The following is a 27,865-nucleotide window of genomic DNA, read 5'->3' on the forward strand; positions in this document are numbered from 1 at the left end:
CTCTTTGTTACTTAAAAAAGTAAGTTTCTACATACATTTTTTTGCATCTTACTTTTTTTTGCACATAATCTTTTCTGGAAATCAGTCCATCACAGTGTATAGAGATGTTAATTCTTTTTCACAGCTTTCTATTGCTCCATGGAGTGTTTGTGTGTCACAGGTTTTTTTCAGCCAGTACCACGTTGATGTTCTTTAGATGTTGCTGTTAGATGTCACAGTGAATAACCTTGTACGTATGTTGGTTTGTGTTTTTCTAAATATATCTTTGGGATAGAGTCTAAAAGTGAGGTTGTCAGGTCAGATGGTAATTGCATATATCATTTTGCTAGATGGTGCCAAATTCCCCTCCATAGGGGTTTCATTTTTTCACATTCCTATCCTGTTACCCCATAGCTTCACCAGTAGACTATATTGCTAACTTATGGATTGTTTCCAGTCTAATGGGTAAGAAGTGATAGCTCAATGAAATTTTATATACATCCATATTATTACAAGTGAGGTTGAATATCTTTTCTTACATTTAAGAGTAATTTGTGGAGTTTTTTTCCCCTATAAACTATATGATTTTGTCTATTTTATATTAATTATTCTTTTTCTTCTTTATTTTTAGGAACTTTTTATATATTGGGTTGTATAAGCCTTTTGTTCATGATATAGGTTACAAGTATTTTTTTCAGTCTGGGAATTTTCTAGATGGTTGTTGACTTCAATTTCTTGAATATCATGTATATAGCAGCTCTTTGTCTCTAGATGATTCCTTCTTACCTTTTTCATCCTAGAGAATAGAGGCTTTGGGAATAGATGTTGGGCAAAGCTGCAATGAGATAAGCAGTTCTGCCTTTTCATCTAAGGTATATCTCAAGCAGACACCCTAGTGGGCAGTATAGACAATTACTAGCAAGGGTGTGTCCCACTATTCTGTAGTCGTTTGCCTTCCAGGCAGCAGCAAGCGCAGTTGTACTGACCAGTCCATCCTGTCTGTGAAGCAGCCAGCTAGTCCCTTCCTACCAGTGGTCAAGAGCAGTGCTCTGTGTGTTAACTTTGGAGCCAACTCAGGGCAGCACCAACAGAAAGCAGTGCTTCTAGTTCCTTGTGTAACATGGGTGTACATTGTCTAACCCCTTTGGGCCTCCATTTCTCCAACAGTAAAAGGAAGAGATGGGCTGGATTAAGTCTAGTGAATCTTCCAGCTTGGATGTCCTCAGACCCTAGGCCTTAGTTGGCACCTGGCAAGCAGAGAAAGAGGTGGAAATCTTGATAAAAATTACAGTGTAGCACCAAGGTATGTAGAAAATCTTCCATTTGTAGCAGTTCTGTTGGACCTCATGTGTCCCGTTGGGAGTGAAAAAAATCTATTTCCTTCTTGAAATTTCCAGTAGCTCATGCATACACGGTATATAGAGAACTTAGAAACACCTTTACCACTGAGTCAGTAGTAGATGTGGGCTTCCCACCTGAGTCTCTGACCCCAAAGCGTGAGCTTTTTCCCCTGTGCCAGGCTGATTCTGGGTATGGAGTAAACCAGAAGGGCTGGGCTGCCCTGAGAATCAGTCAGCAGAGAAGCAAGACCTGAGTTCTTCCATCCGGAGTTCAGGCTGGGCCACCGCAGAGGTCACCAGAGAAGAAAGGCCAAAGGTGACAGGCCTCAGAGTGACGTTTCAATGGAAATAAACTTGAGTGGCCCAAGTTCCTGTAGCCCATTCAGAGAAGAGCCACAAGTTATATGGAGCTCATTCTCCAGTTTCCAGAATACCAGAAATGTTTTAAAATATGGCAGCATATCTTCTTCAAATCTAAACTGCACAGCAGTGAGGCAGACACACTTCCACGCATCTTCACGTCTCATTTAATTTAATCCTCACAGTATTCCTTAAGGTGTGTATCATTATCCCCATTTTCCAGCTTAAGAAACCAAGTCTCAGAGAGATGAGGTAATTTGGCCAAGATCACATAACTGTTAATGGTAAAGCTAGTATTAGAACCAACGTCTGCTGGCTCCAAATCTGCTGCTCCTTCTACTGTTCCAAGCTGCCTACAGTTCTTTATTGTTGCCAGCCAAACTTACATATACCCTTTCTGGGGCCACCCCACACATTTGGGTGTCTTCCAGTCACATCATTTGTTTCTGGCTCCTGCTTTATTGAGATCCGCAGAGCTCTGTCATTCCCGGCTGCGGGAGTAACCAGTAGGCCTGTACAGCAAGGAAGGAGTGCCGAACAGAGAAGCGAAGGAACTCGAGTCCCCATGGTGCTGAGAAGGACACTCACCTTTCCTCATTTGAATCTGTAAGTCCACATCCCAGGATGCTGTTCTTGCCCGAGATCTGCGTCTGTAGAGGCCTCCAAGCTTTCAAGTGAAGTGAGCCGAGTGCCGGCCCATTCACTCGCACCCCACTCCCGTGGCCAGGGGCCATGCTCCCCCTCGAAGCCAGCACAAGGCAAGGTCCTCATGGGGCCAGGCCCTCTGCGTTCACAGAGGAAAAATGAAAGTTGCTTTATTCCCCGGTTTCTTCGTAGCTCCCATTATGCCGAGAGGGCTCCACAGTGAGGAGCCGGGGCTGTGATATTTCTGCTTCAGTGTGAGAGATTCATATGTTTGACTAATCAATTCTTCGGCACTGACTTCCCGGCCTGCATTTTGTTCTCTTGCTTTTGATCGTCTGTTTGCCTTTTTGCCATTCTGCTGGCTCTTGTTTGGCGCTTTTATTTTCCAGGAACGCTTTGACCTACTCGATCCTCTGTGCTCCTCTCTCTCCCTTTGTCATTTTCCTCTCTGATTTTGGTTCCCTTGTGATTGACCGCACGCAGCTTCCACACGCGAGCAAAGTGGAGACCCTCAAGTCACAAGGCCCCGAGAACTGCTGGGTTTTGTTGTGAGAGCCAAATGACCCCAGACCACAGCCAACCCCCAGACCCCTAGCCCAGCCACACTGCAGCCCTCTACCTCTCCTGTCTGCATCCCAGCCTCACCCTGCAGCATCCATCGCTGGCATTGGCTTGAGCTCTGCAGTTCACAAAGCCCTCCTAACATACACAGCCAACCGTCAGGGAAGAGGTGCAAGTACCAGTTTTGGTTACATTCCTCAACTGAAGAGACAAGGAATTGAATAAGAGCTGACTTTCCCAGTGTCCAAGGCTTGTCAGCAACCAAGCAGGGACCAGACCTAGGTCTGCACTGAAGCTGAGACTCTTTCTGCTGCTCTGCTGCCACTGCTGCAGTTGTCAGTTGCAGCTGGGGGCACTCTCTGAATTCCTCTGGTTCCAGTGTTTTTTCAAGTTTGAGAATGTGCTAAGAATAAGACAACATTGTGATAACTGGAAATTTGATATATCTGTCTATTTCTCTATTATTTTAAATTTTTTAAAGATAATTTCGGGCTTCCTTGGTGGCTCAGACGGTAAAGCATCTGCCTGCAATGCAGGAGACCCGGGTTCAATCCCTGGGTCGGGAAGATCGCCTGGAGAAAGAAATGGCAACCCACTCCAGTACCCTTTCCTAGAAAATTACATGGATGGAGGAGCCTGGTAGGCTACAGTCCATGGGGTCGCAAAGAGTCAGACATGGCTGACCTACTTCACTTTCTTTCTTTTCAAGATAATTTCACACTTCGCACTTCACCTGGTTCCACTTTTGTTACCTTTGACCCTTCCTTGGTATTTATTCAGATATTCATGGTACCTTAGCTTTGATCTCTGGTTAAGAGAATCAATAACTTTTAAAATAATCATTTTACCTCACTGAAGATATACAGTTAGTGAATTACATGTATGTGGGTGTACACTTTTTTATGTGTCAAAAGACTGTGGCACAATTATATGAAAATAGTAAAGGGAAGTGATTTACCATCATATCAAATTACCCGCTGTGAAGTTGCAGAAACAGCTCATTTTATGACATTTTCCAGAACAGAACATTTCGCAGAAGATGGGAAAATGTACAGAGAACTATATGGATGTTGTCTTAGAATTTATGAACCATGAATGATGCATTTAATTTGAAATGGCTGTATTTTCTGTAAGCATGTGTGAATGCAAATTTGAAAGACAGTGCTGGAATCTGACTCGCCCGTCTCAGGTGCAGACAGCACTGAAAATAAAAGCACACACTGTGCCTTCTGACAAAACTTTGCCACTTTCCCAGTTTCTTTACAGGAGCCATGTCGAGTGTAACATTGGCTCTGGACCTGCCAAATCTAGCTGAGAGAGTAATTTCTTCATTAGTTTCATCCCTCTTAGCATGTGTTATTTGGGAGCTGTCAGATAATGTCATCATTAACCCATTGCCGATGTGCTTCAAAAAAAATCCAGAAAATCTAGATGAATTTCGATGCTAGAAATTGAAAGGCGAAAAGCGCGTTGTTTTCTGAGTAAATATGTTTTATTGAGAAACCAAGTAAAGCCAAATGAAACTTCACAGTAGAAATGGAAACTGTCTTTTGACTCTCTGACACTTATTGTAAGTTCCAATATTTTTGAGAAAAGAAATAGTGTTACTATATTTATATTTTCCTGCCTTAATACATTTGGGGGAGAAAAATCATAACCTTACATAATCAACTTGAATGGCTCTCAGCCTAGAACCTTGCATGTAAACACATAATGAATTAATAATACACTTAATCATAATTAATGTTATCCTCAGTTATAATAAAGATGCCAATTTTTAAACGTGAATCCTTCACTGTATGAGATAGGTAGGTTGTCTTTTTGTGCTAATAGATAATAAGATCTATTTTAGGATCCCCTTGGGACACAGTGCCATAGTGCAGTGTTAGTCGCTCAGTCGTGTCCGACTCTGCGACCCCACAGACTGTATAGCCTGCCAGGGTCCTCTGTCCATGGGATTCTCCAGGCAAGAATACTGGAGTGGGTTACCATTCCCTTTTCCAGAGCATCTTCCTGACCCAGGGATCAAACCTGAGTCTTCCACATTGCAGGCAGATTCTTTACTGTCTGAGCTACAAGAAGTCCTTGGGATACAAGTTATAGGAAAAAATGGTAGTGGTTACAGATTTATTCTCCTCTTGGTCACCCATACCAAAACGTTATGTGTTTCTTTTTTAAACAGTATATAGAAATTTTGAACCATCTGTGGGTTCTAAAGTTTAAATGTGTGTTTATTCTGTTTGTCCTGAAAGGAACATCTCTTTGTGAAAAGAGCCTTGAACTTAAGCCTGGATTGAAGTGGCTATGTGACCCCGGACAAATAACTTACCCTCTCTGAGCCTGTTTCATCCTTTATGAAAGGGCTTTGCTTATCCTTACCTCAGTTATTATGAGGACATAGATGGAAAAATTTATTAACAGTAATCATAATGATAGCTCTTACTCTGTCAGGCATTCTGAAAGCACTTGACACATATTATTCATTTATCCTCACACCCTGTGAGGTGAGGCTATTCACTAGTATTTTTCCTGTTGAACAGATGAGGGAACTAAAGCATAGAAAGCTCAAGTGACTTGCCCAGAGTCCTGGCTCTTAATCACCATACTGTGCTGTCACTCAGAACCTGGCTTGCAGTAAGCGCTTGTTGATAAGTCTGGAGCCTGTCATTTCAGGTGTCTGAAGGGCATACAGTCATGCTCGCTGAGGGGCAGTGGCATGATTATGGCTTCTTGCCTGCTCTTCTCCACCACAGGGCCTTGTCTAGGGAAAGCCATGCTTGCTGCTGGCTAGAAGAACTAGCACCTCTGACCCAAGGCCACCTGGGATCATCATGTCGCTGGGGAATCTTTAAGTATTCTATTTCTAAATTTCAAAGCAAACTTGGGCTATATTTACAGCGCTTAACATATGAAAAATCACTGGGAAAGTGGGCTTTTAAGTGGAACGGTTGTGTAATGGAATATTTCACGTTCCGGTTCAGCCATAAAGCTCAGGGCTGATAAACAAAGCATCTGAAGCCAAATGGCTCCTCATCTGACCCCAATTAAAATAAAGATTTCATTCCATTCTGTCCTGACAAAGAGGAACATATTGTTGCCTTTAAGGGAGTTTGGTTTAGTTAATGAAAGAATTTTATTTCATTTTCCCCCCAAATACAATATCTAATTAAATAAGATTCAATTTGTTAAGACTTCTGGTAGAGACACGTTAACTCTTTTAAAGCTGTGTGCCTACATGCCTCAAGATGTGGAGGGTACTTACAAATCCTACTTCACACTCCATTGTTTAAAGAAATAAACCCAAGTCACTGTGAAGGCAAACATTATCTTCAACAATTATCTGTTTACACATCTATTACAGCAACCTATGTATTTAGGTAGCATGGATTCTGTACAAAATAGCACATATTTACATAAAGTTCTGTTTCCTTAAAGGCATTTGTACTTGTACATATTGTAATTTACCAATCACCATAGATCTGTCCATATAGAATATCTCATGCGGGAGTTGTAGCTGTTAAAATATGTTAGGTAACATAAGTTGCGTGTTGATGCCAAATTATCACTGAGTTCCTTCAGTTATATTGAAGAAATATGTGACTGCCATCATTTAACATTAAGAGTGAACACCAGCCAGCTCTTTGGAGGTGTGGGGTTGGGGTGGGCATGGCTTTTCTTGTGTCACTGTTTTTTTGTAGCCTTTTCTGTATGTGCTACAGCTCATGACTGTTGAGTCCACAGTTACCAGGCAGCACATTTTGGTGTCAAGCAGACAAGTGCTCTTCAGCTTAGCTAGGCATGAGGAAGCAGTTGGATCTCAAGATGGTGATCAGTCGTGTCCGTACCCTCTGAGGATTGCCTGTATAGCCCACAGTGCTTCAGGGAAGGAGGGCTGGCCTGGGCATCGGGACAGCTACCCTTGGGAGAGCCCCTCTCTTCTCTGGGCTCTGGTTTCTTCATCTTTAAAATGATGAGCAGGGTCAGCAGATCTTTGAATGCCCATTGGCCCTGCTTTTCTCAGATTCTGTATTCAGTAGAGCAGAAAGTACATGATGGTTTTAAATCCACTAAGAATTTATAGTCAGATGCTAAAGATTTATGTTCTGAGAAATAAAAAGTCTTTAAGTCTATAAAACCTAAGGCATTTAGACCACATTTAAAAAAAAATCCTGTTACTTTGCGTGCCATGGCTCTTTCTTACTGAATGGTAAGCGTTTACTCAGCATAACTGAGCACCCTAACCTGCGAAGGCCTCGTGCAAGGTGTACAGAGGTAGATCATTCGTGGCCCTGCCCTGTAGGGGCTTATCTCCAGTGATGGGGGCTGGAGCATGTGTGAAAAGCAAGCAGAGAGGTCATCCCTTTGTTGAAATGGATCATTATAGCATACTCTGTGGGGAGAGGTGGAGGATAGTTGAGATGGGACGAGGAGTAGTTGTCACAGAAGAAGGGATATTTGGGCTGGACCTTGAAAGGCAAGCACAGTTTCACCAAATGGAGAAGGCAGGAAGAGAGGGTGCAACATACTGGAGCGAGGCCACGAGTTCTGCACTATTGAAACATGGCAGTAGGCTGAGGAAGGCCAGAGGGAGGGACAGAACTAGAATGAAGGCTTGTGAAAAGTCTCAGGCTCTTAGTTCCATTCTAAGGAGTATACCCAGTGCTTTTCAAACTGGCAATGGATGTTCTTCCAATAAAGGGGGTTCTGTGGCCAAGAGACTGGGAATACAGTTGACTCGATTCACTTCTTGGAAGAACACCGTGTACAATAAAGACTCTACACATGCTGAGCAATTACTCATACTGAACTTGGTTTAACCCAGTGTTTCTCAGATTTCTTTAACCATAAAACCCTTCTGAGGCAGAAGTCCTTCTGATGCTGTGGAGCCAACTTTAGGACGTAGAGCTTGAGGTGGGGAGTCCCACTAGAGAACTGCAGTCAGTAGAAACATAAGATCTGGTCAGCATTTTAGAAAGATTAGTCTGGCCTAGAGAAGGGACTGGAGCTGGGGGAGAGTGAAAAGGAGCATCACCATTATCTGAAAAGTGTTCAAGGTGCGTTTTAAGGAGAGCCCCACTCTGGGACTTCCCTGATGACCCAGTGGTTCTGTGCTTCCAATGCAGGAAGCACAAGTTCAATCCCTGGCTGGGGAACTAAGATCCCACATGCCATGTGGCATGGCCAAATTGAAAAAAAAAAAAAAAAAACCCCTCTGATTACAATCCACATCTTCTCCATGCATTTGGGCCTTCCAGGAGTCCTTCAAACAGGAAACCAGCCGGATGCCAACAGTCAAAGTCATCTGCCTGGCAGACTTGCCAGGACCCACAGATAGAGTTGGTGATGACACAGGATGGGCTGGGGGTTAGGAGGTTGAAGGCAGAGAAGACTGATGCTAAAGGTTTCCCTGGTTCCCTGAAGCCATTTGTTGGGGGCCTACTACGTGCCAGTCCTTGAAACCATCCAACAGGTATTGGAATTGTTCCACTTTGATGAGTAAGGAGAAAGAAGCATGGAGAGAGTGGTTGACTGTCCCAAAGTCACATGGCTGATGGGCCTCAAACCCATCCAACTGGCTCCTAAGTCCATTATCTTCACACTGAACTGTACTGCCTGCCCCAGAAAGCCTCCATTTAAGAGCATTGACTGTCTGCCAGGCACTGTGCAAGTCACCTTACATACATTATTTAACTCAAGGTAAGTGGTGTTGTCCCTGTTTAGTCAATGAGCAAACTAAGACTTTGCTTAGTAGCCAGGGTCACAACTAGATGTTGCAAAGTCAGGAACTGAACTTCAGTCAGTCTGCTCACTACTCCCTGTTAAGAATTCTAAGGAAATTGTTTTAAAAATTGCTTAGAAGTTATTTCTCTATAGACCTTTTAGAAATTTTGTGGGCCTTATTTTTGGTGTAACAATACTCTGGCTGTGACCTAAGTTGAGCGTAATGGTTAGGTCTTGGCCTTGCTATTGAAAATAAGAAACCCAGATTTGAGTGAAGATGTTTTTCTTTAATTCAGCATGTGTTATCAAGCCCTTATTCTAGTCCTGCTACTGAGCTCAGAACTGGAGGCTTGAGCATGAGTTGAACCCTGCCTTTGTCCTTACATGTGGGAGAGATGTGTGGAGAACTCTCAGCACAGCGTATTAAGCGCAGTTACCGAAGCCTGTTCAGGGAACCCAGAAGAGGAGTTAGGGCAGGCTTCACAGGAAGTGTGACTGTTGTGGGTTTTAAAGGGTGTATAGGAGTCTGCCAGACTCTGAAAGGAAAACATGTCTGAGTTTATTTTTCTTCCTTGGCTTGAATGTTGATGATCCAGTTAGGAACAATAGCAGGATTCATGGAGAGCTTGAAATTGGTGCTCTTGGTGCTTTGATTTGCTTTTAAGAAAATCTAATCCCACCCTATCTGCCAACCTGACATGACTGGAATCATGAGACATGGAGACCTGCAGAGGCCTTCCACACCCATCTTTTCTGAGTGTCATTTACAAATATTTGTTCATTCAGACACCATGGTGTATTCAGGTGATCTGCTTCATTTAAAATCATACAGATGATGAAACCTAGGGGGAAAAAAATAAGTAAATGTTTAGGCTTTCCGCTTTTTTTATAATTAAATTTATTTGTTTTAAATTGAAAGATAATTGCTCTATAGGAGGCTTGAGCATGAGTTGAACCCTGCCTTACATGTGGGAGAGATGTGTGGAGAACTCTCAGCACAGCGTGTTGTATTAGTTTCTGCCATATATCAAAATGAATTCAGCCATAGGTATACCTATATCCCCTCCCTCTCAAACCTCCGTCCCTAGCCCACCCTTCTAGGTCATTACAGAGCCCCGGTTTGAGTTCCCTGAGTCACACAGCAAATTCCCGTTGGCTGTATAATTTACATATGGTAATGTATCTGGTTCCATGTTACTCTTTCATACATCCCACCCTCTCCTTCCTCCACCCGCCCCTGTGTCCAAAAGTCTGTTCTCTATGTCTGTGTCTCCACTACTGCTGTGCATATAAGTTCATCAGTAGTCTTTCTAGATTCCATATGTATGCATTAATATACTATATTTGTTTTTCTCTTTCTGGCTTCACTCTCTATAATAGGCTCTAGGTTCATTAGAACTGACTCAAATGCATTCCTTTTTATGGCTGAGTAATATTCCATGTATATGTGTACCACAGCTTCTTTATCCATTCGTCTGTCAGTGGACATTTAGGTTGCTTCCATGTCCGAGTTATTATAAATAGTGCTGCAGTTGAACTTTGGAGTACTTGTGTCTTTTTCAATTTTGGCTTCCCATGTTTTATGCTTTTTAATTAAACTTTCCCCTGCCGTGTAGGCAGACTGACGGGAATAAGTGTAGGACTTTTGTTTGCCCTAAAGTGTAAATGGAGGATGCTTGCTCTGTGCTAGAGTCTGAGGGTACAGAGAGGGGAGGACCCACATCCTGCTTGGCCTGGTACTCAGAGTTGAGTAGAGGAGTCAGACATGTTTACTGTCAACAAGAAGTACCCTGAGGCACTTTGCTGAGGAGATGACTGAGCTGAGGCTTGAGGGATGAATTACCACCATCCATCAACCCTTAAGCAGGAGAAAATGATTAGATAAAATTAGAGGATCCTCTTATGGTTTGTGGTTTTATCCCCATAATTCAGATGAGGAAACCAAGTATTGAAAATGGCTAAGTGATTTGCCTAAAACCACACATCTAGTAAATGAATGAGCCAGGAGTTAAACACCAGCCTGTTGGGCCACAAAGCCCTGGCCCACTTCATTATACCTTCTGCTCACATCTTTACTGAGTACCTTTCTGTGTCCAAGCTCCTGGATATTTTGAATAGTCTTTGCTTTAATGGTGGTTAAAACTCTTTTCACATAAGAAAAATTGTTGACCTTTGGTAAGACACGGCATGGAGAGAAAGGATAGACAAAACAAAGGAGAATGAGGGAAACCTGGACTCAAACTCCAGCTTTGCTCCTGGCTGGCGCACTGATGATCTTAAACAGGTTACCGGTGGCTCAGATGGCAAAGAATCTGCCTGCAGTGCAGGAGACCCTGCACTGATCCCTGGGTCGGGAAAATCCCTCGGAGAAGGAAATGGCAGCCCATTTCAATATTCCTGCCTGGACAATTCTATGAACAGAGGAGCCCAGCAGGCTACAGTCCATGGAGTCACAAAATGCTGGACACGACTGAGCAACTAACACTTGTTTCCCTGAGCCTCCTTAGTAAGACAGGGGTAATCATTCCTGCCTTACAGGGATGGTGGCAGAGACTGAATGAGAGATCCATGTAAAGTGAGCCTGTGCAAGTCACATAGTAGGTGCACTGTCAATGGTGTGTTCTGCTTCCCCATCCTCCTGCATTGTACAGAACTCTTCTTTATAATAGGAACTTCAAGCAGTTATTGCACTCAAAGCTTTGCATGTTTAATCCATCTCTTAGTTGTCAGCATCTAAATTCTTTTATTAAAAGTGTCTTTCTGACATGAACCCTAAAATTGCGCACATCATGTTTCATGCCCTGTACATCTCTATGTCCACTGAAGCCTCCTTGTGCAGTAATTACAACCTCGCCCTCTCTCAGCATGAGGTCCGGGTTGATGAAGCAACTGGTACTTTTGTGGTATTGCATATAAAATCAATGTCCCACTTCCCAAGGCTTGGGTGGGACTTAACTTGAGAAGTGGAATTGTTGGGTTTTTTGTTTTGGTTTGGTTTTTGTTATTTTAGGTGGAAGGGAAATGGGTCTATGTAAATAAAACTAGAAACATCCAGTGTTTGTATGGTGAGCCATGGAAGACAGCGTTGGCAGCCTTCATTTTTACAACTGGAATAATGCCCATGAAGCACTCTCCTATGCTGCTGAGAGAGTATGGAAGCAGCGTGGCAGTTCACATCAAGAGCCATAAAGATATTCAGGCTCTGTTGGATTCAGCAAGCTTTTCTTGAGTCACTGTGCCTGCTGGGCCCTACGCGAGGTGGCCATGCACATGCTCAGGTGAAGGAAGCCAGCCTGGGAGTCCTGCTGCGACATAACACTTCCATCGCAGTGTCGGTGGGTGCCGTGCTAGAGGGAAGCGTGGGGGTTGTGGAGCCACACAGAAAGCTTACCAACCCTGGCTCAGGAAAGGGATGTTGGGACTCCGTGTTGAAGGTGTCCCTCAAGGATCAAGGAATATTTGTTGAGGGACCCACCGTGGAAGTGTGCATTGCTATGTGGCTGGAACATACCAGAGGAGGCAGGGGAGCGATGGGGGATGCACCGGTCCTTGACCCAAAAATGAGTTTGATTTCAGCACAGTGCAGCCAGCCCCACCAAGACAGTTCTCACCAAGGTCATGGACGATGCCTGGCTGCAGTTTTATCTCCACGTGCTCTAGCACATCCATAACGGTGTCCTAATAGCAGCTTCTAATTAAATTTTATCACAGTCCTGAATGTACCGCTGACCTGCTCACTCTTCCAAGTGGGTCTGATTCATAGGACATTTGTGCAATTCTGCAGATTTGAAGAGGTATTTATTCTCATTTTTGCCTTCCCAGTCTGGCAGAAGTTCTAATTTGTGTAAGGCAGCTTTGGTAATTAAAAAAATGTGTTCTATGGACTAAAGCGGGAAAACTCAGGACTGGGCCATCTCTCACTGTGTACTTTTGTGCTTAAGCTGTGAATACTAGTGAAATCCTTAAAATGAAGACCTGTTTGTGTTAAAAATCAAAAGAACACATGCTGAATGTGTCTTGTTCAAAATCACTTGATGAAGCTGAGCTTTTTGAACTCTGACTAGTACTTAATTTTAGCTACTTTTTTGTTTAAAACACCAGGGAAAGCAGTGAAGCTTTCAGATCTTTAGATTTCTTTTTGGGGGGGAGAGATGACAGTGCTTCTCTAAAGTTTGTTTCTTACCTTTCCACCTTTGAACAATTGATTTTGATTAGAAACATTACACCCAGCATTTACTTTGACATCCCTGAGTACAAACAGTCATTTTAATGATTTTTTTAAAAAACAAAACCATGACAGGGACATCAATCCTTTGCCTGGTGTATGAAGGCCTGGTATATTAATTGGCTGTCAGATTCTGAAGAAATAATGGATTAATGTGCTTGATCGTAACGCTCTGTTCAGAGACTGAAGTTTGATCCTGATGTCCCCAGTCTCTCCGCTTAATGCAATTACAGATATGCATCCAGGACATTTGAGTGGATTGCATTTCATTAATATGATTTGAGCGGACAACATTAGGCTGCTGTCGGGCCCTCTCTGACAGCTAATTACTAGAATGAAGCGTGTATACTGCTAAGGAACAGTGGTGCCCTTAGTGGGGCCATTAAAACAATAGAAAAATAGTGCTTAGAAACTCTCGGAGAGTTACTCTCTATACTTGTCATGGGCCAAGAAGATGGCTCAGAGGGGGACATTAGAAGGTAAGAAATGGACAGGAACTGGAGAGGCCTCTGATAGCAGGACTCTGGCTTGGCTTACAAAGAATCAAAGTCTAGCCTCTTGTCCTTCTGTTGGGACATTACTTGCTTATTGCTGGTCAGGGGTTCTTAGGGGTATGTAAGTGTCATGATCTCTGACCATGTACATCTGATATTTTGTCCCTCTCCTTTGCCTCCTCCCCAGCTTCCCCCACCTCAGGGTGTTTTTCATAGTGGAGAAAGTGGCAATTTGGAACACCCATGGTTTATTAAATAATTTCTTTGAGAAGAAAAAGGGGCTTTGTCTTTGAGGTTGTGACTTGGCCACATGGCCCATGGAGGGAGGAGGTGCAGAGTATTCATGAAAGTGTATCCTCTGAGGGCTATTTCCAGCTCCCAGAATGCCCAGCTTACCCTAAGACCATCCATTTGAGAAGCACTCAGCTGACTCCACTGTGTGCCCAGCACTGCCTCCTGTTGGTGATAAAAAGAAGAATAAGGTACAGCCCCTTGTGTCCAAGCTCAAGTCCTATGAAGTAGTTAGACATTAAAAATAAATATATATATGTGAATGAAACAGTGATGGGTTGGGATAGATGGATGTACAGAAGTATTTTTTAAAAAGTCTGAAGACTTCTCAGAAGACAAGGTAACATATGAGATGGATCTTAAAAGATAAGTAGAAGTTTGCTAACAAGTTAGGAGGTGAAGTGGAGCTTCTAGAGAGAGGGCAGCTGTTCAGAGGCAAGGAAATGAGGTTGTCAAACTGTGTATCCTTCGTAGAGAGGATCTGGCTTGATGACCTGTTGAAGACAAATTCTTAGCTGTAATTGTCTGTCTAGGCTCCCCCGGCTCCCAGGAAGTGTCACAGCTAGGAGCCACACTCATAGGAGGCCAGCTCAGGCCCCGTGTCCACCACACAGCTTCAGCTTCCTTTGCAACAGCAGTAAAAAAAAAAAAAAAAAAGCTGGTATTACTGGCTAAGTAGGAAGCTCTGGGGGATCCAGCCTCATCTTTGGCACCTCTTCCCACAGTACAAGGTGACATGAAAATTCCTGGCATTGAAGCAGCTGTCAGCTGAGAGACCCTCAGGGCTGGCCCACTCAGATGCGCTCTACCACCCCACCAGGAGAGGTGAAGAACCCCTGGCTGCCTGCCCAGATCCCCTGTTTCCCAGGAGGTAGCACCCCTATTGGAGGGGATTTCCCTAGAAACCTTTGCAGAACATGTTTAGAGACAGATTATCCCAGCTCCTCACCACCCCCAGGATGTCTCCTTCTCTTTTAAACTGCCATCAGGAGACAGAACCAGAAGCTGTTCCTGAAGTGATGGTGGTGCAAGCAGTCATCCTGCCATCCCTCAGCCTCCACTGTCCCCCCACAAGCCGCTTTCCACGCCCTGTCCTCCTCCCACCTGTACCCCTTCAGCAGTCCCACATCACCCAGCAGTGCTTCTCAGGCACCCCAAAGGCAGAGTGCCCAGCTTTGACCCCTGAAAATCAGATCTCTGGTCCCAGCCAAATTCCTTCAGGGATTCCTGTTGGAAGCACCAGACTGGACTGTACAGCATAGAGACTCTCCTCGGGCTCCCGGCTTGTACCAGGCGCTCTGTGAAATCTCGGGTGAAGGGATATCTGAAACCTAAGAGAATTAGGAAGGGGAGAGAGTTATTGCTGTGATGACACCACCCTCTCGGTCACCCCTCTTTGCCATAATGGCAGTCCCAACGCTCAGACCAGGGAGTCACCTCACCTTTTTTTACGCTTTGTATTCCGAGTGATCACTTTGACAAGAGGAACATGGGGCTAAGCAGAGTGCCTGGGAACAGATGCATGAATAACCCGAGTCCCTCCCTCCCCTACTGCCCACAGTTGTGGAATATGGATGACAGCCACTCCCCGCTTCAAGGCTCTGATGCCGTCGGTTCAGGGAGGGCAGGCTTCCTGGGTCCTCACACCATCCCTGGTGCATCACCCAGTGACTGGGAGAGCAGTGCGGGGGTGAAGGGCAGCCCTTGCGAGGAACTTGGGGATCAGGGTCCCACCTGGGAAGGCTGCTTCTGCCCACCTGATCCCTGCTGCGGGGTGCTGAGCAAGTCTGTGGCCTCATCACAAGTTTCTCTGGTGGCTGCCTGTGTGCTGTTACTGCCTGAGAAACTCAATGGGCAAGCACAGAGGCCCCTGCCTTCTCTGAATTTTATTTGCTAATTTCTCTATAGGTAACACAGCCCTGCCAAGACCTGTTTCCCTCCTATTACCTGGCTGGCGTTTTCCTAATGGCTCCTTTCCTAATGATGCTCAAACAAAGAGATGATGGTGGAGGGTAATGCACCACTCCTGCCTCTCACTCCCCGGTCATTCTTGCTAACAGGCTCAGCCTCGCTTCACAGTCATTATCACATGTCGCAATGTCTTTGGGATGCAGAGATGATTTGCCAGCTCCATAATGCTTCATTTCTACTAAAATGAAGGCAGGGACCAAAAAAAAAAATTCTTGTATTAAAAAATGTACATTTACTCCTGGCAGATCTGATCTTAAAACCCTTCTGTGCCCTCCAAGTCTTAGAGGATAGTGTCTCAACCCCATGTGCTAGCATCTAAGACCTTCATGATCTGGCCAGCGATTGCCTCCGTTCACTCCCCTTCACATTCTCCTCTGTCCTCCAGTCCCCTCGTGGAGGGCTAAAGGGCCTCACTTGAGGGCCTCTGGCCCCAGGCTGCTCTGCTCATGCTTTGGCTCATGGTCTCTCTTTGCCTACAACACCCTCCAGGCTCCACCTGACCAGGTTCAAGGCACAGCAGAAGCATCCCGCCCTCTGTTCCTCTGCCTGGCTTTTCCACAACAGCCTGGGTGGCGTCCACCCCTTCTTCTCTCAGACCTCCTTTATTCCTAGGCAAGCTTCTGTCCTCTCCCTTAAGCCCTTTATCTCTGTTATACGTGTGCCTGTCTCTCCCAGAAGGCTGCAGGCACCCCAAGGACCAAAACCCCGTCAGAGTCCTTGGCAGTTGTCAGCACGCGGCACACAGCTGACACGTGTTCCCCAATGAACATCAGGGGGCGGGGGGAGGGGGCCCTTCTCTGGAAGGCCTTTCTAGGCTCCCCCAGGTAGGAGTCATCTCTGTCATCCCCCTCTGCCCCTCCCAGGGTGCCGGGGAAGCCCTCTGTCCCAGCCAGTCTGCTTTATATCGGTCACATGTGCTCCTCCCACCAGGTTGTGAGAACCAGTACCCAGGTCAGAGATGGCCTCCTGGGTCAACAGAGAACTCCGCCAGACCCGAGGTCACAGAGTAACAGGGTGGGGTAGGGGTAGGAGATAAAGAGTTGAGTTGGGGACATGTTGATATTGGGGTGTCTGTGACACATTCAAACAGAGCTCTGGGCTTCCCAGCAACTCTTAGGGGCCAGAGGCCTTTCAGTCCTTGGAGTCTGTGGAGCAACTAGAAGTGTCCTTTTCCCATGAGATGGCAGAAGGAGCATTCACATAGAAACCCTTCTAATGGCACTTCTGTTCACCATAGTCAGCTAGGAGCCAGCACGTTGACAGCATTAGCAAGAAAGTTCTCTGCACACCCTCACTTGTAAACTCCTTGACAGTAGACATCATACAAATTCAGGCCCCACAGTGCCTTTGAACCAGAGCTACACAGGCAGCCCATGAGGGACAGCCAGAATACACCTGTCCCCCAAGAAGACTGCTTGATGGAGAAAATGTCTTTCAAAGCACATGTTCTGATTGTGAGCTAGACAGCCAGCCATTTTACCTGGTGGTCACACTTAGACCTTGGAAGTGACAGGGACCTTAGATGGCATCCATCTTCCTGTCTACAAACATCCTTTTCTGTAGGTTAGTTGGCCTGGGCTTATACACTCCTGGTGTCAGGAAAACCTATTGTTCAAGAGCCAAATCTTCTTGTCACAGTTTTCACCCCTAGTTCTAATTTTATGCTCTGATGCCACCAACAGTAGTATCTCTTGCTTACGATCTTACTCTCAGTCCTAGAAGTCCTTTTGCACTCAGCCTTCACGTCCGAGTTCTTCAGCTAGTCTCTGGAGGGCTCTAGTCTGTCACTGTCCTTCCTAAATAAATCCACATGTAGTCTGATGTGAATAAAACTTGGAGGACCTGTCCCCACTCTTACTCAAGGCATTTGATGTCCAGTACAGTAGCCACTTGCTAGATGTGGCTGTAGGACACTTGAAATGTGGCCGGTCCAAATGGAGATGGGCTGAAAGGGCAAAATATAACAAGATTTCTACGACTTAGTATGGGAAAAGAATGTAAAACTCATTAATAATTTTCCATATTGATTACATATTGAAATTATAATTACTGTATTTATTGGGTAAAATATAACACATTATTAGAATTAATTTCCCCTGTTTCTGTTTTTACTTTTTAAACGTGATACTAGAGAATTTTAAATTGCATATGTGACTGGCATTAAATCTCTGTTGGACTTTCTTGGACTTGAGTGCAGCTCTAGATTTTTTACTTCTGTGGATGTAGCAGGTTGCATTATCTTTTTTTGCACCGTATCACACTGTTGACCATTGCTGAACATGTACTGAACATAAAATTCTATCACTTTTACACCTGGTATATAAATTGCTTTTAAAACAGGTCAGCTTTGACTAGTACTTGTAAGTTGATTTTTTTAACCTAAGTGTAGGAATTTACATTTGTCCCAAATACATCTCAGCTTGTTAGTTTCAGCCCATTGTTCCTGTCTCCTGAGAATTTTTTTTTTTTTAATTCTTGCTGTCACCATCTCCTTTACAGATTTGATCAGCATTTTCTGTGCTTCTATCTAAGCCACTATTGGTGATGTTGGTTAGCATCAGAACAAAGTAGAAAGCACACAAAGCACTTTGGTCAACAGTTTTGACAACAGCTGCAAACCCGTCATTTAGCTATGGTTGTTCGGCCAAAATTTCTCCATTTTGCCCACATGGAGACTGAGTTTTTCCGGGTGTTTCACTAATACTAGCCTGTCTTGTACCTATAGTAGCCACTTCCCCTCCCGCCCCAACCCTACCCTCAAGCTACCTTAACACAAAATCTGATATGACTTGTTCTTCTGCTTTTAGACACCAAATGTATTAGTTAGTTTTCAGTAAAGTGTTAGTGATTAATAGGGCTGAACTTGACTTTTGTCTTTTAAAAGAGAGCGTGCAACATTTAACTGGGACCTTCAGTACTACAGCAGAGAGAGAACTTTATTTGGAGCTTTACCACTGAGGCAAAGGCAATAGAAAAGAAGTTTGGGGCCTTCAGTGGGGAGGAATGGGGCTTTGTCCAGTGCCCGTCAAGACTTTCCTCATTAGTTTTTACTGAAGAACTGTCCTTCCTATGGTTGGTAATGAAGACCCCATCAATACAATCTAGTGAGCGCCAGAATCTGTAGATGTGTGTGCCCACTGTTGTGTAACAGCTCACGTGGAGTGCCTCTTCCCATACCCTCTCCTAATCTCCTTTAGTCCTCATGAGTTTCAGAAATAGGAATTGAACCTCTCACTTCAGATCACATGCTTTTGGCATCACCTTCATCTATGGTCTCAAACACAATCCCCTCCTTTCTTGCTAAGGTGTATAGTTTTGGTTCTCTCCTGTAGCTGTGTGTGTGTGTGTGTGTGTGTGTGTGTGTGTGTGTGTGGCAGAAGGAACAGAAGAATATTCTCTTGGCTGGCATAGGGCAGAGGGGAAATCTTTTTTCCCCTTTCTACCTTTGAAGCCCTCGCTACAGGAAATGTTTCGAGTGTGGGAGGCTAGAGGGGAGCATTTGCAGACCTCCTGCCTGCCTGAATTGTAAGCATTAGCTGTCTTTCCTGGGTGGCTCACCAGGCCCTTTCTCCCTTTCTTTGGGCTGACAGATGAAGGCAGGCACCACATGAACGTGCCTGTTTTCAAGTGCACTGCATGAGGAATATTCACTTCATTTCTGGTTGGTGGAGCATTTTCCCCCCAGAGGACAGAGTTTACTATGTGTAATGTTAACATCTTGCTGTAACACTGTCTCTTTAAGAGAGCTACATTCTCAAAAGGAAAAAAAGAGAGAGAGAGAGAGAGAACTATATCCTCTGCTTCTCAGATTTTGAGATTCCTGACCAGAGAGTCTCTAGTCTAGAGCCATCAGGTGGTGAGATCTCTCAGGGACCAAAAGAAGGATCTTTTACAGGACTGAAACCGAGACTAGGTGGGAGATGATCCCTTGGCCACAAAGTTAGTAGAGGATGGAGAGCCTTTTGGATACCTTGCCCATGAAGAAGAGAATCATTTAAGTCAGACCGAACAATTCTGGTCCACTCTTCTAGCCGCCAACCAGACTCCTTCGTTGGGATATGTCTCAGAGGATGTGGTGTCTTTTGCATTTGGAATTAGCTTGATGTAATGATTTCTGGGTTTTACATATTTATCACCATTGTCCGTGCTCCTTCTGGTCTCGTAACCACTTCTACCCAGCCTGCCTCCCTCCAGGGAGAACCAGAGGCAGTCATGGAGGCAGCTAGGGGAGGGGAAGCTCTCCCTGGCTTACAATTGAGTAGGCGGGGTTCAAATCATGACTCCCTCAGCCACTTATTTACTCCAATAAAGATTTACTGCAGCCAGGGCCAGGCCCTGTGCTGATGGACAGGATGTGGAGATGAATGAAAAAGTCTCTCTCTTGAGATCTTGCCTGCTATGGTGGCCCACCTGTAGCCATCAGCAAGACCCTGCTTGGTACCTGGGGGGCTCTGCTGGAGATGCCAGGAAGGCAGCTCAGGTCACAGGGAAGACAGCACTCAAGCTGGGCCTTAAACAGGGAGGAATAGGCATTTGCCAAGCTCTGTGATGGGAAGTAACCTATTCCACCCCCTCTTGAGTCTCAGTTTCTTCATCTGTGAGATGGGGATTATAATATGTGCATGAAGCATCACAGCTCTAGACACATCAGCACCCCTTTCAGAGTGCTTCATGCTGTTATTGGGAGCAGGCCTTGGGCTCCCCTGCTCCCATTTTTAATTCCAGTTATTTTAAAACTTGATTTTATAGGACATGGAGTATACTGATATTTTCATGATTTTTGTTGTTGTTGTTCAGACCAAGGAAATGATAGAAAACATTCTAAGGGATCTCAGAAGAAAACTTAGAGAAACAAACATGGTTTTTATAAGGAGCATGTGGGGTCAGAAAATGTCCAAAGGACAGCTACAAGCAGGAAAGCGATTTGGGGACCACAGGCATCGGTCTGAGAGCAGCCTTGGGTCCTGCAATGTCTTTGCTTGTCTCTGATCAAGAACTGTGACCTTGGCTCATAATTAAAAGGCAAGGGGGGGCGGGGGATAAATACGGAGACTGTTCTAGTTAGGATGGTAGCAGCGATAATATTGGGGAGGAAAAAATCCTGCGAGTTGACTAAAATGGCCTTAGACCTGGTTAAACCCCTGGCTTGGCCTCTTTTGGTTGTAGATGGTAGAACTTTAACTTGGGTTAAAAAAAGGCATGAGGGAGAATTTCTTGGCTCACATAGCTGAGAACCCCGAGGCTTCCCTTGCTACAGCCATGGCTGGATTCAGGAGCTCAAATGATGTCGTCTCATCTCTCACTGATCACTGTTAGGCTTGGCTTGGCTTGCCTGTTAGTTTTTATTTCAAACATTCTCTTGCTTTAAGAGGCAAGAGATTCTATTCTCTTGCAGTAGAGGCATAAGGCCTGTGTGGCCTTTAGAGCTTAAAGTGAGTCTCCACCCATGGTGTCTGTGCATCAGCTCTCAGGCGGGACCACTTGGTGCAGTTTGGCTACATCTGGGCCACCCTGAACCCATCACTGTTACCAGACGATGGGGCCTTCAGTTGGCCAGACAGAGGTCACATGCCCACCCCGGGGTTGGATGGGGGTTGGCAAGATCAGCTTCATTGTGAAGAAGGATTTTTACTTCCCATTCGCAATGGGGTAGAAAAGACAAACATGAAAACAAGTGGTCAGTGGTGGGGTGGAGGGTGCCAAGAAGATTAAAGGACTACAGAAGATTGGTAAGGGGAGGGAAGAAGCTGGGTATCAGGGAAGGCTTCACTTTGGTGCCCATGGCAGAGCTGAGGCTATAAAGGCAAGGAGGGTATCCCCAGCAAACTGACCCTTAGGGTGTGTTGGCTCCTGTTAGACATGGCTCTGGGTATAGAAGGTCAGAGGGGGCTGTGTGGAGGGGGTCTCATGGGGGAGATGTGGAGCCGAGCTGCTTCCTTCCCTGCCTCCCAGGAGTCTCTGAGGCATGTGTCTGAGATGGAGAGCATCCCAGGCAGCAGGCAGCTGGGCCGAAGCCGATGAGAGCTCTGTATCTTTGGGTCCAGCATCTGAGAGCCCATTTTCCAGGTGTGAGTTTCTCTGTCTCCACAGCCCTGGTCAAGGACATCTGCCCTTGGCGAGCTCAAACCCTGAGTGAAGACATTATTGGAATTATTTTCCCACTTCCTCGATGATCAGCCTCTTTCTTCTTTTACTGAAATTTTAATGCAAGATAATTATAAGTGAACTACTTCGATAAGTGGTTTATACTTTTGAAAATGCTGTTACACCCATGATCTTATGCTCCTTTCACAGACGAGGGAATTATGGCTCGGGGTTGTTGTGATTTGACCAAAGCCACAGAGCTGAGAAAAGTGGCCCAATCCGTCCCTCTGTTCTCTCCCCACTGCCCTCCCTCCTGTCCTTCCTACCACGCGTCAGTGTATCTATGACATCTTGGGATACCAGCCCCCAGTCCACAGGTCCCTGAGTTCACAGGTCAGGAAGGAGGATACGGTGACAAGTAAATGTTAACGGTGGCTAGACCATCTGGAATTCTGGGCACGGAGTTTCATCTTCCACATGTGGAGGTCAGGAAGTAGATTCTTTGATCCATTCCTTGTATCCAGGTTATGAAACCCAAGGCACAACTTCCCAGCACGCTCTCCTCAGGGGTGAGGAGACACTGAGAGGAAATCCTCTTCTTGGATGAGCCGCATCCTTTGCTGGAAGCTGACCCGACGCCACATGGGTGCGTGCGCGCGCGCATGCATGTGTGTGTGTGTGTGTGTGTGTGTGTGTGTGAGAGAGAGAGAGAGAGAGAAGTCCTGGTGGAGCATGGCAGGGGGAGGAGGTAAGGCCTTGCAGCCTATCCAAAGCCCATGGTCAGGTATTCAGGTGTGGGAGCCTGCTTCCAGCCCCTGAGCCTGAGCTGCTTGTGTTCCATGGAGGAGATTACAGAGCTTAATGATTAGCTTCTCCAAGCTGCAGCTGATGCCAGCCTCTACCCCCTTTACACCTAATTAGTCTCATTAATGAGCTCCTCTGCTCTCCATAGAGAGACTTTCCTCTTTGGAATAAGAGGCAAAAATACCTTGCCCAGGTAGATTGCTGAAGCCTTTAATTATTGCCCACACCTGCTAAGCCTTGTGACTCACACCCAGTGATAGTGCTGAGCTGAAATGGGGCTTGTTTATAAGCACGAGCAGATTTTAACTCCTTCAACACCAAAGAGGCTTTTGATTTCAAGAGACACGTCTCCCCAAGACTTGTCACTTGCTCATTTCAAGTGCATCAGGCTCTGCGCTTCCCATGGGGCATCCTGAGAAAGGAAAGAGGCATGGCTCCTGCCCTTAGGGAGTTCCCAGTCTAGTTAGAGGAACAGGCAGGAAACTATGGAGACAATTACAATAGCTGCCGTTTTCCACATGCCTGCCATAGTCTCCTGTAATCCTTGAAATGAAACTTCTAGGCAGACATTACCATGTCTGTGTTACAGGAGAGGAAATGGGGGCAGAGCAGTGGTGTTGCCTGCCCCAGGTGACACAGGAAGGAAGGTATGGAGCTGAACAGGACCAAGGCTGCGGGTCACTACAGCCAGTGAGCTCCCTGCTCTTGCCCAGGGTCTCCCTCCTGCACCACACTGTGCACTGTGGGAAGCTCGTGCGCGAGACTGGGAGGGGGCAGGAGTCACAGTCAGGTAGGTGGATGATGTGAGCAAGAACCATCCAAGCAGAAGGAACCTGGGCAAAGACTCAGTGGTGAGAGCACGCCCTGTATATTCACAGACCCGAAGGCGCTTGGTACTGTTGCAGAGTAGGGAGCAGAGGCAGGGGTTCAGTGAGGCAAGAAGGGAAGGGAGGGGCCCGAGCAGGAGGCCTTCAAATGCAGGGTAAAGACTTTGGCCCTCCTGACCACTGCACCTTCCCCAAGACCTAGAAAGCACCCAGTACATTAGTAGGTTGTCAGTCAATGTTGGTGAGTCGAGAGACAGCCACCCTGAAGTTAGGACCATCACTGATTAAAGGAAGGGGACGGACAGTGTCAGAGGGCTGGCTGGAGGAACCCTCTTCTCGTGCCCTGGTGGATCAGAGGACACTGGGATCAGAACATCAATTCCTCACCACAGCCCTTTGCCTCCACCTGAGCGATTTTGCTGTAAGTTGCCCAGGGGCTTGGGAGTCAGGGTGGGATTCAAACCCAGGTCCCTCTGTCTGCAGAAACCGAGCTCTCTCCCTTCACCGTGTGGCCCACTAGATAGAGGTTTACTAGATGGCCAGGGACACACAGAGTTTTCTGGCATGGGCTCCTTGGGCACTGGATAGAGAGCTTTTAGGATAGGCACTCAGGCTTCCCAAAGACCAGAGGTGCCAACTCCACAGAACCAAGTCACTATGACCAGATTTAGACAAGTTTTTAAATGAATTAAGTAATAGCTTACGTTGGATAACCACAAGTACTAGGAGATAACCAGTTTGCTATGTGGTCCCAGGAGACAGAATGAATAGGATTGTAATAACAGTTACCAGCCACTGAGTCTTCATCACACGTCTCGCCGTGAGTCAGGCATAAAATCTGTCTGTTCCCCTGACAGCACTGCGAGGTACGTTATATTATGTCCATTTTGCAAACAACAAAATGAGGCTTGGTTAGCTTAAAAACATTCCCACAGTCAAGTGAATAGTGAACAACAGAGCCCAGATCTCCAGCCCAGCCCACTCTGGAGCCCGAGCCACCCAGAACACATCCTCCCTCAGAAGCCATCAGAATGGCACATTGGTCAACCCAGGACACTTCCTTCACAACAGGTGGAGCCCAGGAGAGACTCCAATAAACACCAGTTTTCAAGCATCAGGTTGACTATGAGCTGGGGAACCCACAGAGCCCCAGGTCCTGGGCTGGTAAGCCCTGGCCTTCTAGATAGAGTCTGCACACAGAAGCAGCAAGCAAGGTCCAGCCTTTGCTGTACTTGGAACTAATTTGTTGAGTTCCTGGAGGCCGCCTGGGGGGTCATCAGCAGCATATGGAGGGGCTAAGCAACCCTACAGCCATCCACTCACCAGCGACTCTGGAGCACCTTCCATGTGCCCAGCCCTGCCCTTGGGATTGGGGGTTTAGTAGTGAGCAAAATACAGTCCTGACTCAGGGCCTCTGCTGGACTCTCAGAAGGGTGGGGAGGGGTGGGGCTGGGGTTGGTGTAGGGGGAACTGTGCAGATTTGGGACAGGCTTCTTAAAGGCATCATTTCTTGAGCTGGGTCCTAATGGATGAGTACACAGTTGCCAGGTTAAGGCAACGATCAACAGCATGTGCAATGTTTGTGTTAAAGAAAAATAATGTTCATACTGGCTTCCGACCACGTGCCAGGTCTTTCATCCTCACGACACCCCCATGAGGCTGGTAGCATCAGCTCCATTTTCTTGGGGAAGAAATTTGCCTCAGACTGGCCCAAGTTCACTTGGCGTAAAGATACAAGAGCCAATCTGCACCATGCCTGCTGGCTGTCTCAGCAGGAACACAGCACCTGCCACAAAGGACAGGCACTTCACACTCCCCAGGGAGGGGATCTGCTCAGGAAGCTTTGCTGAGGTCCGGCTCAGCTTCCTAAGCGGACAGGTCTCTTCTGAGCAGGAACACAGAACCTGCCGCGAAGGACAGGCACTTCACACTCCCCAGGGAGGGGATCTGCTCAGGAAGCTTTGCTGAGGTCTTGCTCAGTTTCCTAAGCTGACAGTTCTCTTCTGAGCAGGAACAAAGAAGCATAATCAGCTTCAGCTACCGTGTTCCCCCTCCAGGAAGCCCTCCCTGATCACCCTCCTCTGGCAAATAGCAGGGTCAGTGATGTCTGCCGCAAACTTGTTCTAGTCATGAGCTGGTGGGAGAGTGGCTGGTAGACACTGACGCCCACACCCCTCTTCCTTACTTGGGTTTCTTCATCTCTCAGAAGCTCAGACTCGTCACTTTTACAACAGGAATAATAATGGGCAAAAGCTGAACCAGTAAGACTTCCTTGCACAGTCCCTGGCACAGATGGGCAGTCAGTAGACGTGTGCTTTCTTCCTGTTGCTTAGATTCCCCGCCCCCCATTTCGTTCTCCCACTCCCTTGGCCTTGCTTTCACTTCTTCCTGTGCATCCTCGCTTTTCTGGTCGGTTTCTAGGTAGTTGTTATCCTGCTTTCACCATCTCCACCAACTAATAGCGGCTGTTTAGCTCACCCATGCATATTTTACCCTCATAATTTTTCCTCCTGAATCAGCCTTTGCAGATTCTAATCACCTCGCGTTCTCTTCCCTGAATTCCCTCCAATTTAGAGATTCAAAAGAGGCGCTTCTCTGCATGAACATGCTGTGATTCAATTTGAAAATAAATTTCTCCTGGCAGCAGCCATCTTTCTGAAAAGTGACATTTAAGACTGACAGTGGACAAGATTGTAAACAGGTTTCCAATAAGAAAAAAAAAGTCAGCGTTAAGTACATTCTATGAATTTTTTTAAACAATGTGTGCACGTGTGTGTGTGCGTGTCTATAATTGCAGCCTTGCTGTGCAGCCGTCTGCTCCAGGAAAAATTCTGGGATGGTGTGGGTCTGTTTCAAACTATCTTGGTATTCTTTTACTTTTCAGAAAGCAGCTTCATTTCATGGGACTTACCCCCCGTACAGGACTGTAGACAGTTCATTCATTCTTTCATTCATTTATTCAGCACACAGGTGTTCAGTGCTACTTGTGTGCCAGGCTGTGTAAGCAGGGAACTGTATGAGGTGATAGAGGTTGCCTTGGGGTGCCATGGGAGCCCACAGAAGTTCCAAAAAGGGGGGCTCTGGGGACAGGGGTGACTCCTACAAGCCATGACACCTCAGCTTGGCCTTGTAGGATGAGTAGGAGTTAGCCTGATGAGGAAGGGAGGAACGAGAAGAGTGGGGTGGTCTGAAACTGTGGTTGGTGCAGGGGAGCTACAGGCAGTTTGTAGTGATCAAGACTTCCAGTCTGCAGGGGTAAGTGTTGGAGGTATGGCTGGAGGAGCCTTTGGGGCATTCACATGCCGACAGAGAGGAGCCTTGGAGCCCTCACGGGGGCAACAAGAAGGACAGTGCTTTGAGTGGGTGTGATGTGGCTAGATGGTGGAAGTGGCATGTTAGGAAGATCCCTCCGGGTGGTGGTCAGCAGGAAAGGGCGCAGAGAGCCTGGAAGCAGGGCCCAGGGAGGCGACAGGAGGCGAGAACCAACCAGCACAGCCTCCCAGGGTCAGAGGGAGGGCTCAGGGGACTGGATGTTTAGAAGTAAAGTCACCCTGCAGCAGGAAATCTGTTACCTTGTGTTTCTCTTGAAACAACTTTGTTCCTAAGTGGCTCAGATTACCAGCTCTCTTTTTCTATCTGTCCTGACACAGGGAATGTGTTGCTAGTAAAACAATTCAGGTGAGACTTGCTTTCCCCATTCATTACTAAATAAAAGCTCTTTCCAGGGGTTCTTGGGTGGTCTTTTAACAGTCCCCCTGGCTGGAACCTCAAATTACCCTGCAATGATCTTCTAAAGGAAGCAAGAAGTGAGTTCTCAGTGTACCACCAGAACAAGAGGGAGAATCTTTTGGTCCCTGTGGAGAGGTTATTGGCAAAAAGGCCTTTGGAGTCCTGAAGGGTCAGACAGCCCAATAGGCAGTGAAAGGCCTGGAACTGTCCAGTCAAAACTCTGTCAAGCACGTGCTTTCTTTAGGCAGCTTCTCCCGTCCTTCTGCCATACTTACCAGCCCCCACTAGCGCTGGGGCAGAGGGAAGGGAGGACTCAGCAGACAGCCTGTCGCAGGGCAAATGAAATCCCAAAGTCACCTTTCAGGGCCACACGAGCATTATATAAGGTAGTGATTGGGGAGCCACCTTCAAAGCTGAAAGATTTCCCGAATGAAGACAGTTAAGCTGGTTGCTAGTAATCTATGAACCAGTCTGATGAGGGGCAGGGTTGAAAAGAATGGCTGGAATGAAATTTGGAAGTCATCTTGGGATTTCAGTTTTCTGTGTAGTTCCTCTCCTCCAGAGCAAGTGAGATTTGATGATGTTGGTGGCCTTTTACAAGGTGGCAGAAGGACCCCAGCCTTTGCACTTAAGACGTGCACAGGTGGGAACCGCCTCCCGCCATCTACCTGTGATACGGTCTTGGGTGAGTCGCTTGACCTTTCAGAGATTTATTTCCAGATCTGTCAAAAGAGGGTAGATGCCTTCATGTGCCCATCACATATATGTTGCTGGGGTAGGGGCAGTGATCTCCCTACACTCTGAAGGGAGAGAGACTGACCAGGTTAGCCATTA

General features: G+C 46.2%; 1 protein-coding gene and 1 long non-coding RNA gene across 14 annotated transcripts in view; both read left to right on the top strand.

Moving 5' to 3' along the window:
• The window catches only part of DENND1A (DENN domain containing 1A), a 538,527-nt gene that overhangs the window by 425,642 nt on the left and 85,020 nt on the right, over positions 1-27,865 (top strand). The gene's annotated exons all lie outside the window — the stretch shown is intronic.
• Positions 1,310-4,123, top strand: LOC138436640 (uncharacterized). The gene is made up of 2 exons (XR_011255507.1): positions 1,310-2,285; positions 3,367-4,123. It is a non-coding gene; the product is annotated as an uncharacterized lncRNA (long non-coding RNA).

The sequence above is a fragment of the Ovis canadensis genome, chromosome 3 (assembly GCF_042477335.2).
Source record: "Ovis canadensis isolate MfBH-ARS-UI-01 breed Bighorn chromosome 3, ARS-UI_OviCan_v2, whole genome shotgun sequence".
Classification (NCBI taxonomy): domain Eukaryota; kingdom Metazoa; phylum Chordata; class Mammalia; order Artiodactyla; family Bovidae; genus Ovis; species Ovis canadensis.